Genomic DNA, 12,123 nt, shown 5'->3' on the forward strand with positions numbered 1-12,123 from the left:
ACGTTCCGTGCCAACCAGTCCTGGGTTGTTTTCGCTTTGTGGCCTGGAGCGGAATCCTGCTGGAAGGTCCTTTTCTCCAGGGAACATGGTGCAGACAGTGGTTTCACTATAGGTGTTAGCACTGTGTCCTGGCACACCTTGTTCGCAAACATGCAGCTGGGTTGTGCCTGAGTAGCTCACTCCCTACCAACCATCACTGAGGCAGGATGATGTGCCCTCTGAACCCTTGGAGCTGCCTCAGTAGCTGCAGTAGATGACGTGGCATACACAAGGTAATTTTGGGTGTTGTAGTCCTGCTTAATTGTGAACACCTTTTCGTCAGTGAACAGAATCTTTCTGTGCAAATTGTTGGCGTAACGCCACAACAGTCTCTCTGATTTGAGAACCCTCTGCCACATTAATGTTTGGGCCAGAAAGTGACCAGCCCGCCTCTTATACGCCCGTAGATGTAGGTCACTCCTGAGCACACGAGACATGGAATTTCTGCTGATGTTCATCTCACACGGGAGGTTCCCACAAGTTGTCGCTAAAATCGGATTACCACATAGCACATATGATAGAGCATCATGAGAAATGAACATGAGCAAAATTTAAGCTGCTATGGACCAGAAGGATAGGAGCTACGGGGATTCAAAATTTGAATATCCGAAGAAAATGAAATGAAATCTTTAACGCCCCACGGTTATGCCAGTTAGGCTAAAGGAGACGGTGATAATGAGAAATGAGTGAAATGGTGGAATAAAGAAAGTGGGAGGAAACGGGAGAACCCCGAGAAAACCCACGAGCACGGTGTTTATCCACCACAAAGTCCGCACGGCGCGAGCTAGAATCGAACCTGGGACCCCAAGCACCGGAAGTGAACGCTCTACCTCTGAGCCACCGCGCCCCCTTTGAATATCGCGAAAACAAAACGATACACGCAAGGAAAGAAACACGTGTTTTCTAATTCTGTAAACTGGTTCTCCAGGTTATCTTATCAATTTTCTTGGTTTGTGTCTTTTGTGTTAAGTGACATATTCTTTTACTTCTTCTTCTATATACCATATGATTATGTTTGTACACTATAATATTACCATATTCACATTGGAAATATAATTATTTTATTACTACCTCATTTCGTTTTTAGTCGGACCGGATAGCGGTGTAGTCTAGAAGGCTACCCAACCGACATATTAGGCATCGCGGGTTCCAATCCCGCCTCGGACATGTTTTTGTTGTACTTTTCACCTTGCTTCATATCTTTCTCTTTCATAGTGATTCGGATCCCACTTTGCACTCCTATATATCTTCGAAGCAGACACAGGACGTAAAAATGGCATCACTCAATTTCGTTTTTCAAATACACCAATATTTTGTGACACTGCTGACATTTTGCTATGTTATGCTATCTGTGTTATGCATTTGAACTCAATTCGTAGTATAAGATCCAGATCCTTTATTACCATCTGTTGTCACATATCACACTTCTCCACTGATACTGTATGTATTGTACATTTTCAACACATGTAGCTCCAATAGTGTGCAACACTCTGCCACTACACTTTACTGTTATGTTTAGTGATAATGGTGCATTTTTAATCTGTGCACACTTGTATATGGTGCTATTTATTAAAAAAAAATATGCTGAGTTGGCAATACTGCTTCGCCTATGGCAACACTATTTATGGTTTTCGATAGGACATTTTGTGATCATTATATTGTGCAACTTTTGTTTCAATTGCTCGAACGGTTTTCAAGATATTTGTTTTAAACGGACATAATTCCATGATATAATTCTTCGGATATTCAAATTTTGAATCCCCGTAGCTCCTATCCTTCTGGTCCATAGCAGCTTAAATTTTGCTCATGTTCATTTCACATGATGCTCTATCAGATGTGCTATGTGGCAATCAGATTTGAGCGACAACTGATGGGACCCTCCCGCGTCAGCAGCCATCACATTTTGTGTTCGAACAGGATTTCTTCGAATTCTTGCTGCGACTGCTTTTTGGACCTGCGGGGTTCGTACCGTTCGTGGTCTGCCACTCCTTGCGCGGTCAGCTGCCGTTCCAGTCTCGGTGTATCGCTGTATGGCGCGATACACGAATCTCTTGCTGATTTTTAGGGGTTTCAGGAGGTTGAAAATCTCACCTGCTGTCTTCCCGACCTTGTGTATTGCAATTACTGCTACACGATTTTCGTAATTGCCCCACATCATCAGAACTCAGTACAATATCAACGTGTCATGAACAATCACACACAACTACATGCATCTTCCGCTTTATATACAGATGGCAGCACTGTGCCACTCCGGATGCCTACAGCGCCATTCCAAGCTTTGTGACAGTATTTATGATATGACTAGATACTTATAATGGCAAACTTACACTACAGTGTGGACAAAAAGACAACTTATTACCAAACAAACATTTTGAGACCATTATGACATTGTCATTACATCCCCATATGGCAGCGACACATCTCGCCTTGTTATTTACCAGGACAAAATGCCCAGAGAAATGGCGAAAGCAGTGGTGACGTACACTCATGTCCAAAATGATTGTCGCATATCTAGAACTGTCTTCTTGTAAGAATATAATTTGATAATGATTTTGAAAGGTACTTTTAATACTGATACTATGTGTATAATCGGGAAATGTATATTTGTGGTAAATTTCATACGAAAAGAATTATAAATACGAAAATTAGAATGGGTAAAGCAAAATGTTGCTAAATGGACAAGAAAGTTTTATTTTCCTTTTATTGTTCTTATTTACTGCTCTTTTGACATGAAATTTGCCACATAATTGTCTTTGCCGATTATAGACATATTAACATTATAAGAAATACCGGGCGAATTCGTTATCAAATTATTCCTACAACAACATATTTATAGACATGAGACAATAATTTTGGACATGAGTGTACATGGAACAGGTGGCACCCGAAACGCGAATTCATGCATTTTTTTTTTCTACAAACATTCCTGTGAAATCCCATATGTATTCCCCCTAGATTTTTGTGGAAAAAATGAAATATATAGTTTTACGTTCCACGAGCCCTAACAGCACAAGATGTGCTAGGTATGCTACATTTAGGTGTTCTAAATTCATCTCTCACATTTGATGCTTCTTTTTCTAAGCGTTTGTGTTCTAGAAACAACAAACGTATCAATTTTATTAGATGGCAACTGTCGCTGATCATTTGAACGTGAATATGGTAGAACCATGAAATAAAGTACATAGACACTCGTCATTTTCTTATAAAATTACATGGCGAGCGGATTTTATCTGATCCCAAACGGTTATCGTCGAATATACGCGGTTAAAGGAGAACTCTGGTTAGTCAAATTCAAAAGACCTAAACAATTTATCCCTCTACAAGTGACGTTCTCTTCATCGTCTTCGTGGCTAGTAATCCACGTTCTCTTCATCGTCTTCGTGGCTAGTAATCCAAAGTTTGGTGGTTCGCGCCCACCCTGGGTACATTTTTTGTTACTTGTTTTTTTTTAGATACACCTTAATGTAAACACATTACGCATATAGGCGATTTAACATATTTTGGGGGAGTAATTTTGTGGTTCATTGACGCTTACGGCACGGGGAACATACTAGGCACGTTCCCTAGGTACATAAGGCACATATTGGACACATTCCCATGTACCCGAGGGAACATGATAGGCATATGCCTGCTATGTAATATTGTGCTGTTAGGGAGTATGCCTTCTAGGATAAAGGAGACGTATACTCAATGAAAAATTATGAAGCAACTGGCGGAATGAAAATGTGGGAGAATCCAGAGAAAGCCTATGGACGACGATGTTCACCACAAACTCTCATGGTCTGGGAATGAACCAGGGATCCCTTACTGTGCTCCAAGGATTTCTGTGGGTTCTGTGCGGCGTGCATCACACAGGTCAAAAGTGTGGAGTTATCGTCCAATAACCCCACTCACTATAGTTTTTCTCCATGTCTTTTGGAGTATCATTCTTATTCGGAGACTCTCTATAAATATCAGCTACAGAATAAAAGAACGAACTCAAAATTGCTTTTCGTTTAAAATATTCATTCGTGATATTACAATTAATATTTTGATACTGCATACACATTTACAACTTTATTTATTTATTTTTCTCGCAATGTATTAGAAATAATGTTAGCAAAAATACCAACTTAGTAGTCAAAATTTTAAGAAAACATCTTTAGCTTTGTTTGGAATTAATAAACCCGAACAAATTATGAATGAATAAAAACTTCTATTGACCTCTGTATTCGTTGGAATTTGAAATTTAAATTTTCGATACGCGCTGGCATCTTCCTCGACAACATATTACCTAATTAAATTCCTGAAGTGTGGTGATTACCTAATATTTAATGATTACTTTTTCCTCCCGCAGTTCGTTCATACAAACACTGAATTTTTAAATTATGGAATGTCAGTATATTATGTTTAGAATCATTTACTTATGTAATAGTTTAAAAAAAAAAAGCGGTTTTCTTTCATAAAAACTTACGTTTTTTTTTCAGCTTCATAATTAAAGATTGTGTTTTTTTTTAATGACCGAAACAACAGTGCTTAAGTGTGGGAGAAAAAAGTGATTATTAAATTTCTAGGAAATTTTTTTGTGTGCTTAAACTGACTGCTTTAAAATCTTTTGGGATTTTATTTGCAGGAGTCTAGGCAATATGCTACTGAGGAAGATACCGCCGAATATAGAAAATTAAAATTTCAAATTCAACTTTAACGGAGTGGTTCGGAGTCAAGTCTACGTAGGAGTCTCCTCAAAAACTCACAAATTCGTTAGAGTGTCAATAATGTAATTAATTGTTTAGAATGAGACTGGTGATAATGAGCAGTTGTGCTCAGGAGTTTCATTCCTTCACTAACACTGTTGGCACATGCTAGATGGTCCTTGATGCATCTGGACGTCTACAAAAAGCCTTTCCCTATCACCCCAAACGTGATCGATATAATTTAAGTCGGAGGGAACGGGCAAGCTAGTCCATTCGTGTAATATCCTCTCGCTCCAAGAGCTCCGCCATCTGTTCAATACGGTCGCGCATTATCATTCATAAATAAGAAATCCAACTGTATTAAGTTTAATCCTTGTTGTCAGCAGGGTTGGCACGATTATAGCAAGTTTGTTTAAACTTTTTTTTTTTTTTTTTTTTTTGTTTATACTCCTTGGAAAAATCGCCTAATTCGCACCCTGGTACAGTGTCATAATAATGTTGATTGGTAAGTAAACCGTGTTCGAAAATTGGGAGATCGGTATGCCTATGTAATAATATGCCACCTCACACAGGAATACCGGCTCACCCAAGTGATCATGTTCAACAATGTTCCTGGGTTTATTGTGTTCCTACCTCTCGCCACATGAATGTACACTCATGTCCATAATGATTGTCGCATATCTATAACTGTCTTCTTGTAAAAATATAATTTGATGACGATTTTGCAGGGTACTTTTAATACTGTTACTGTGTGTATAATCGGGAAATGTATATTTGTGGTAAATCTCATAAGAATGTTGCTAAATGGACAAGAAAGTTTTATTTTAGTTTTATTGTTCTTATTTACTGCTCTTTTGACATGAAATTTGCCACATACATGTCTTTGCCGATTATACGCATACTAACATTGTAAGAAATACCGGGCGAATTCGTTATCAAATTATATTCCTATAACAACACATTTATAGACATGCGACAATAATTTTGGACATGAGTCTACATCCAGAATCACTACTCAGATTGCATCTGCTCTCATCTGAGAAAAGAACGCGACCCACTCCTCGATTCAGTTTTGAGGTTTTTGGCACTACCGCAAAAGATGCCATTGGAATACAACATAATAGCCGTAGTATTACGAGTGGGCAAAGAAACCACTCTATGCAGTCGATGTGCCACTGTAAATGAATGAGATTGGGCCACTTGCAGTCCTCTTAGAAGTATTTGCAATTGCACTCTGTGTCTGACATCGGTCTCTTCTTACCTGTTCCACAGGATTGCCTGAGGTTTCGAATACTCCTTATGCACATAAAACAATGAATGCTTTGGACACTACCAAATTCCTGGGTCATACTTCGCCTTTCTTACAGTTTCCGGACCATGTTATTGTAACACCAATACAATGTACTTTAACTGCTCGCTGGTATACGGTCTCGATACATACCACTCAACTTAGCAACTGCTTCACGTTGGGAGAACAGACTTATTCGGCGCTACAGCCACGGTGATGTCATGTAACACTTTCTTACCTGTGCACGTTTGGGGGACCTCTGGCCCAATGCTGCTGGGCTTTCGTTCATTTCCATGGATTACGCAATATTTTATAGAACTTTATTTATTTCGTTGTAATAAAATAATATACAAACAAATCTAGAAGCAGTACTTGTTCAACTAACTTTTTTACATTAGAAAAATGGAACAATTTGGTAGGTTTTTAAGAGCAAATCTAGACTAGTTTATTGTAATATAAAAAGTTTTATATGTATAATTTAACAATTACGAAAAAGTCCTGTAAGGAAAGAGGGCCAGGAACAAGAAAAAACATATATATCTTAAAAGAAAAAGTCAAGCCAGCACTGTGGCATTATTATTTCTAAAAATTTTATTTCAAAGAAGGCACTTGCTGAGAAAGTTTTTTTTTTACTACTAAAACATGTTATGAATGACAACTTTGTAAACAATAACACGAAACAATACTATTATATGCATAGCAACATAGCATTACTATGTTTACGAAAGACGGAAAGAAAAAAAAAAGAACAAGAAGGAACTTTCAATCCACGACATGAGTTACAAAAATAAAATTTAATCACTCTTTGTACTCAATGGTGTGAAATTATCACATTTTCATTTCAACCTTTAATAATAGAAAACTATTCAAATACGAAGCACTTTTACACAATACATTCAAAGATCTTATAGAGTTGATAAATAACAAAAGCATTCTTTCTATATAAACTGGTAAGTCACGTCAGTCAACAATTACTATTTTGTCACTTTCATGCAACACTTGTCCACTTTTCGAACTCAGTATTTACTTGCCCACTTCCGTTTAAGTTATCTTACTGCTGCTCCGTTATATGCCACACCATTCTATTCTACTGTATTTACAATCTTCGAATTGTTATTTATCAACTTCCAGCACCCTGTATATAATATTTAATATTTTTTTTTAATGGATTTATTACAACAAAAAACTAACAAAGAAAAATTTTATACCACGACAAATAGCAAGTTTATAATACAAGGACAGTGGCGTCACCAGATCATTGGACAAGAGGGAGAGGGATTAAACTCCATAAACAATGAAAGCCTCTCCTCTAACCGATAACACGGAAGACCATGCTGCATCACTTCTACCGTATTTATTGAATAAGCAGTAAACGGACAAAATATGAGTATTTTATTTCCACTTAAAAAAAAGTTGAGTCAAAATTGTGCAATATTTTTTTAAAAATTTTGTTACTTGACAATTTTTTACCGCGAATATGCAAAATGTTAGAGGAATTTTATTACCTGAGTCAGAAACAAGAATATTAGTTTCTAAATTTGTTCAAGCAACAAAAACATCCATTACTACTGATTCAAAATAAATACTATTCACAATATTAGTTTTAAATTGATTAATTATTTGTACCTTTCAAGTGAAACTCGCTTAACCTAAAGACGAAGCCTTCTCCAATATGAATATCTGATGACGCCACTGTAATGATTGTTTCTCTGCAGAATATTTTGTTTTTTTAACTTCACAATATAAATTTGAACTATTTCTATAAAGAATATTTTTAAAAAGTTACGAAAAATTAATCTTCGATAACAAACTTTTCCCCCTTATTTTCAAATCTTAATGTTGTAAATGACCTTAACAAATCCATATTGGTGTCGGAAGCTTTATAACAAATAATTACTAAAATATCACATGAATAAAGAAAGTATTTGCAACACCACCATCGATAATTTTGAAATCTGTTTTGAAATTTAGCAAAGAATTTTACGTGGTACAAAGAATATACAAACAAAAGTTATAGTTCACATTTATTATAGTACAAACTTTTTTTAGGTTCTGTTGGACGATTAACGCTTACAACGATGATGATGTTCCTGCACTGGTCCTACCAGAATGTTGGTGGCGATGGTTACTCTTTCCTTTCTTTACTGCGACTTCTTCTGAACCTGCTTTAAATATATGCCAATCAATAAGAAATAAATTGTAATTTTAAAAAATAAAATCCATTTTTATACCAATTTATTTCATTCCTAGGTATTCTTTATGTTAACTTTTGGGTGACAGGAATTTTTTTTAAGCCTTTTAATACAAGGTGTGATCAAGAAGTACGGTGAATTGATGTTGCATCCATTTCAACTAGTAAGCCTAGTAGCCTAAACCTTTGATACAGTCAATGTCGAGTTTGAACGAGTTGTGACATGTTAGTTGGGCTTCCAGAGGCAGAAGAGTGAGGACGTGTTAAAAGTGTCTGTCGCGCCCCAACATTAAGTTTTGTTCTAAGCTGAAAAAAATGCCAAAGAAGCTCACGAAATGTCAAAATCAGTGTATGGAGAGGAACCTGTGTTATTGAAGACTGTTTACAAGTGGTATGAACGATTCAAAAGTTGGTTGAAAACGAGAAACGATCGAGACGTCCTTTGTCGTCAAAAACGGATGAAAACGTGCAAAAAGAGGCAAAAATGATTTGTTCAAACACGCGAATGATTATTCGAGAGCTTTCCGAAGAACTAAACATCTCATATGGGTCCGTGAAAAGAATTTTAACCGACGGGCATATGGCTTCCTTCTTCACCCGAAAACGCGCTGTGCCATATCTTGCTTTTGATCCACGAGTTTTTCGCCGAAAAAAATATTCCTGTCTGTCCACATTCGCTGTGTTCTCCAGATATAGCAGCATGAGAATTCTAGCTATACCTCAAAATTCAAACAGTGCTTAACCCGCCATCGGTCCCGCCGTTAGAAAAAAATCTAATAATACATTTTTAGCTATAACGTTTTTTCTTCTCTTTTCTTCACTGAAGTTATTTTTAAAATACCTCCCCTACTCCTTCATTGTTGTATTGGTGCAATCGATAGCGATGCGATAGCTATACGTGAATGGATTTCTTGTTTGCATTAAAGATAAAATAGTGTGTTAGAAAAAAATCTATACACGCGACCGATGGCGTTACTCCATAAGACGCGACTGATGGCAGGTTAAAGGAAAAACGTTTTGACACCATTCCTGACATTGAGAGGATCATGAGACAGAGCATCTGAACGCCCTTCCAAAACAAGTCTTCCAGAAATGGTTCCAGTCATGGATTCAACGTTGGAATAAGTGCATTGATAGCCAAGGACCATACTTTGAAGGAGATTAAATCAAATTCCATGTACGCTTGTTACTTGGTTTCTAATAAAATTATTTACCGTATTTTTTGATCACAGCTCGTCCTTCGAGTCTACATGCATGGAAAGGACGTACTAAATAATCTCTGTAAAAGAAATACTGTTAAAAAAAACAACGTTTTTACAAAATGTATTTAAAACAATAATTTTTTGATGGAGGTAAAATAAAACTTTAAAAAAATAATATTAACCTACTTTTAAAATGTGCTAAACTGCAGAAAATAATTCACTATTATCATAAAAAAATAGCGTCTGTGCCAAACAAAACAAATTAATGTCTAATATAAAATTATAATTTCAACGGTAATTTGTTTGGCTTGGCACAGACTTCAATTTCTTTTCATTGGTAATGAATTCTTTTCTATTTTTTAGAGCTTTCTATGAAGACTTTTAATAACGCTGTTGCTTTCTGCTTTCTAGTCCTTCTATGAAGTCGGTTATCTTGTCCATTTTTTCATTCCAATATTTCAGGTAGGTACTAAACTAACTAAAAATAAGGTATTAATTTTCTATAATATGGGTGAACTTTTTTTTTTTTTTTTTTAAATCGGTCTATGCGTTACGAAATTATATGTGAACATACATACAATTTCGGTACTAACAATGAGAGCCGTTGAGAGTTTTCATGGTATAGCTCCGAAGATTATTGTTAGATCTTACTGAGATTTACATGAGAACTCCATGGAAGAATACAAAAAACGGTGTATCTACTCGTACGTCCAAGCTCTGTGTGATCACTGACACAAATACGGTATTACTATTAACACACACAACTGTTGGTGAGTTTCGTGGTCTAGCTCCGAGAAGACTATCACTAAATGAGATTTTAACGAAATTTGCACGGAATGAGCATGGATGTATACTCTTTCAAACAAACAAAAAGTTATAGGTGAACATACAATGAAGTCAGTCAATTAAGATACTAACACTGAATGCATTGATGTATTTCATAGTGTAGCTCTGAAAACTGACCAAATCCTAATAAAATGTACACTCATGGCTGTAATGATTGTCGTATATCTAGAACTGTCTTCTTGTAAGAATATACTTTGATAATGATTTTGCAGGGTACTTTTAATATTGATACTACGTGCATTATCGGGAAATGTATATTTGTGGTAAATTTCATACGAAAAGAATTCTAAATACGAAAATTAGAATGACTAAAACAAAATATTGCTAAATGGACAAGAATTTTCCTTTTATTGTTCTTATTTACTGTTCTTTTGACATGAAATTTTCCACATACATGTCTTTACCGATTATACACATACCAACATTATAAGAAATACCGGGCGAGTTCGTTATCAAATTATATTTCTACAACAACATATCTATAGACATGCGACAATAATTTTGGACATGAGTGTACATGGGACCATCGGAAAAGTATGTTATTCCAAACAAAGAAAGAATCATCAAAGTCGGTGCACATATGTCGAAGTTATGGGTCAACATACCCACAAAATACACAGGTTGTTGCAAAATACCGTTTACAACACTTGAGAGGTGAATCTATGCATGAAAACAAACCAGAAAGTCTGTGTACAAAAATTCATCAGTATATCACGATTGACCGAAACTGCGTTGTGATCAAGACCGATTTGACAAACAAATTGAATATAATGAAACAAAATTATTTTTAACAATACGTTTGGATTGCCGGATAGGTGATGGAAACACAATCTGTTGGATTTTCTCTCTGAATGCTAAGTTACATCGCTGGGTTGCGTTCTTAACAGTGTGTAAGTAGTCAGTTCTAATTTTCTCTTCACACATTTTAAACGTGTTCAGGACTATCCTTTCTTATACAGTATTTATTAAACATAAACGAAAAACCAAACAAATCGTTTTACGTTTTACAGGGAAACTTTTTTTTTTTTTTTTTTTTTTTTTTTTTTTTTTTTTTACATAAAATGTGCCAGTAAAACGTAACATTATTTCGAGGAGAGGCTGATCATAATGTATTTAAAAAGCATGCTGCTGGCAGTTTAAGGTCCTCAGACGAGTGTAATTGTGTGCACATTACACTCCATGTCTGCAATGCTAGCAAACCCTGAGTGTGCAACTGACTTCGAGCGCTACCGTATAGTGAGGCTGTGAGGTCGAATGATTCTTCCATGGTGTACAAGATGGGAGGCACAGGGTTTCCACAGCAGGGTAATTGGTATGACTGATAGAACAACCACACTACTAGTGTAAGCAGAGCCACTGTGGCCCTAACGTAATCGCACGAACACCAAACAATCGATTACTGGAGGACGGTACACCACTCTCTCGCTGATTACACCTCAAGTACCAAGAGAAGGTTTCTCCTTATTTGGGGAGCACAAACTCCCTGACTTTTCCAAGTTTTCCAGGACATGACTTACACATTTCCAGGTCTATATATAATGTAACAAAGCAACTATATTTTTCCTGACCAGGGGTTCCTCATCTACTATACCTGTACATTTATATAGTCTCTCTGTGTGTGTGTGTGTGTGTGTGTAGATAGTGAAGTTTTGCAAAACAAATTAATATTTAAAAAAATAAAATACTCCCTATTAAATAACTGAATAAGGCAAAAACAGAAATAATACCTCAGAAATAAAAATCCCGACTTGAAATTCTCTCTGACTTTCCCAGATTTTTATGAAATTCCGTAACTTTTCCACGACGTTTTACGAATAAGCTGAGTTCCCTGACTTCTCCAGGTTGGTAAGAACCCTGTAAGACGAGGTCGTCACTCTAATAATT

The 12,123-nt window shown here is 36.3% G+C and overlaps 1 protein-coding gene across 5 annotated transcripts in view; it reads right to left on the bottom strand.

Annotated features, from left to right (window-relative positions):
• Positions 1-6,573: 6,573 nt before the first annotated feature.
• LOC145690016 (tudor domain-containing protein 5-like) overlaps positions 6,574-12,123 on the bottom strand; it is a 124,918-nt gene continuing 119,368 nt past the window's right edge. For 4 of the 5 annotated variants that reach the window (XM_081764500.1, XM_081764496.1, XM_081764497.1 and 1 more), the window contains exon 18: positions 6,574-8,162. The gene's annotated coding sequence lies outside the window, so the exon portion shown is untranslated. Of the gene's footprint in view, positions 8,166-12,123 lie in introns of all 5 variants that reach the window. The other variant, XM_081764499.1, reaches the window with a different exon arrangement.

Source organism: Thermobia domestica, chromosome 7 (assembly GCF_964235325.1).
Source record: "Thermobia domestica chromosome 7, izTheDome1.hap1.1, whole genome shotgun sequence".
NCBI classification, from domain to species: Eukaryota; Metazoa; Arthropoda; class Insecta; order Zygentoma; family Lepismatidae; genus Thermobia; species Thermobia domestica.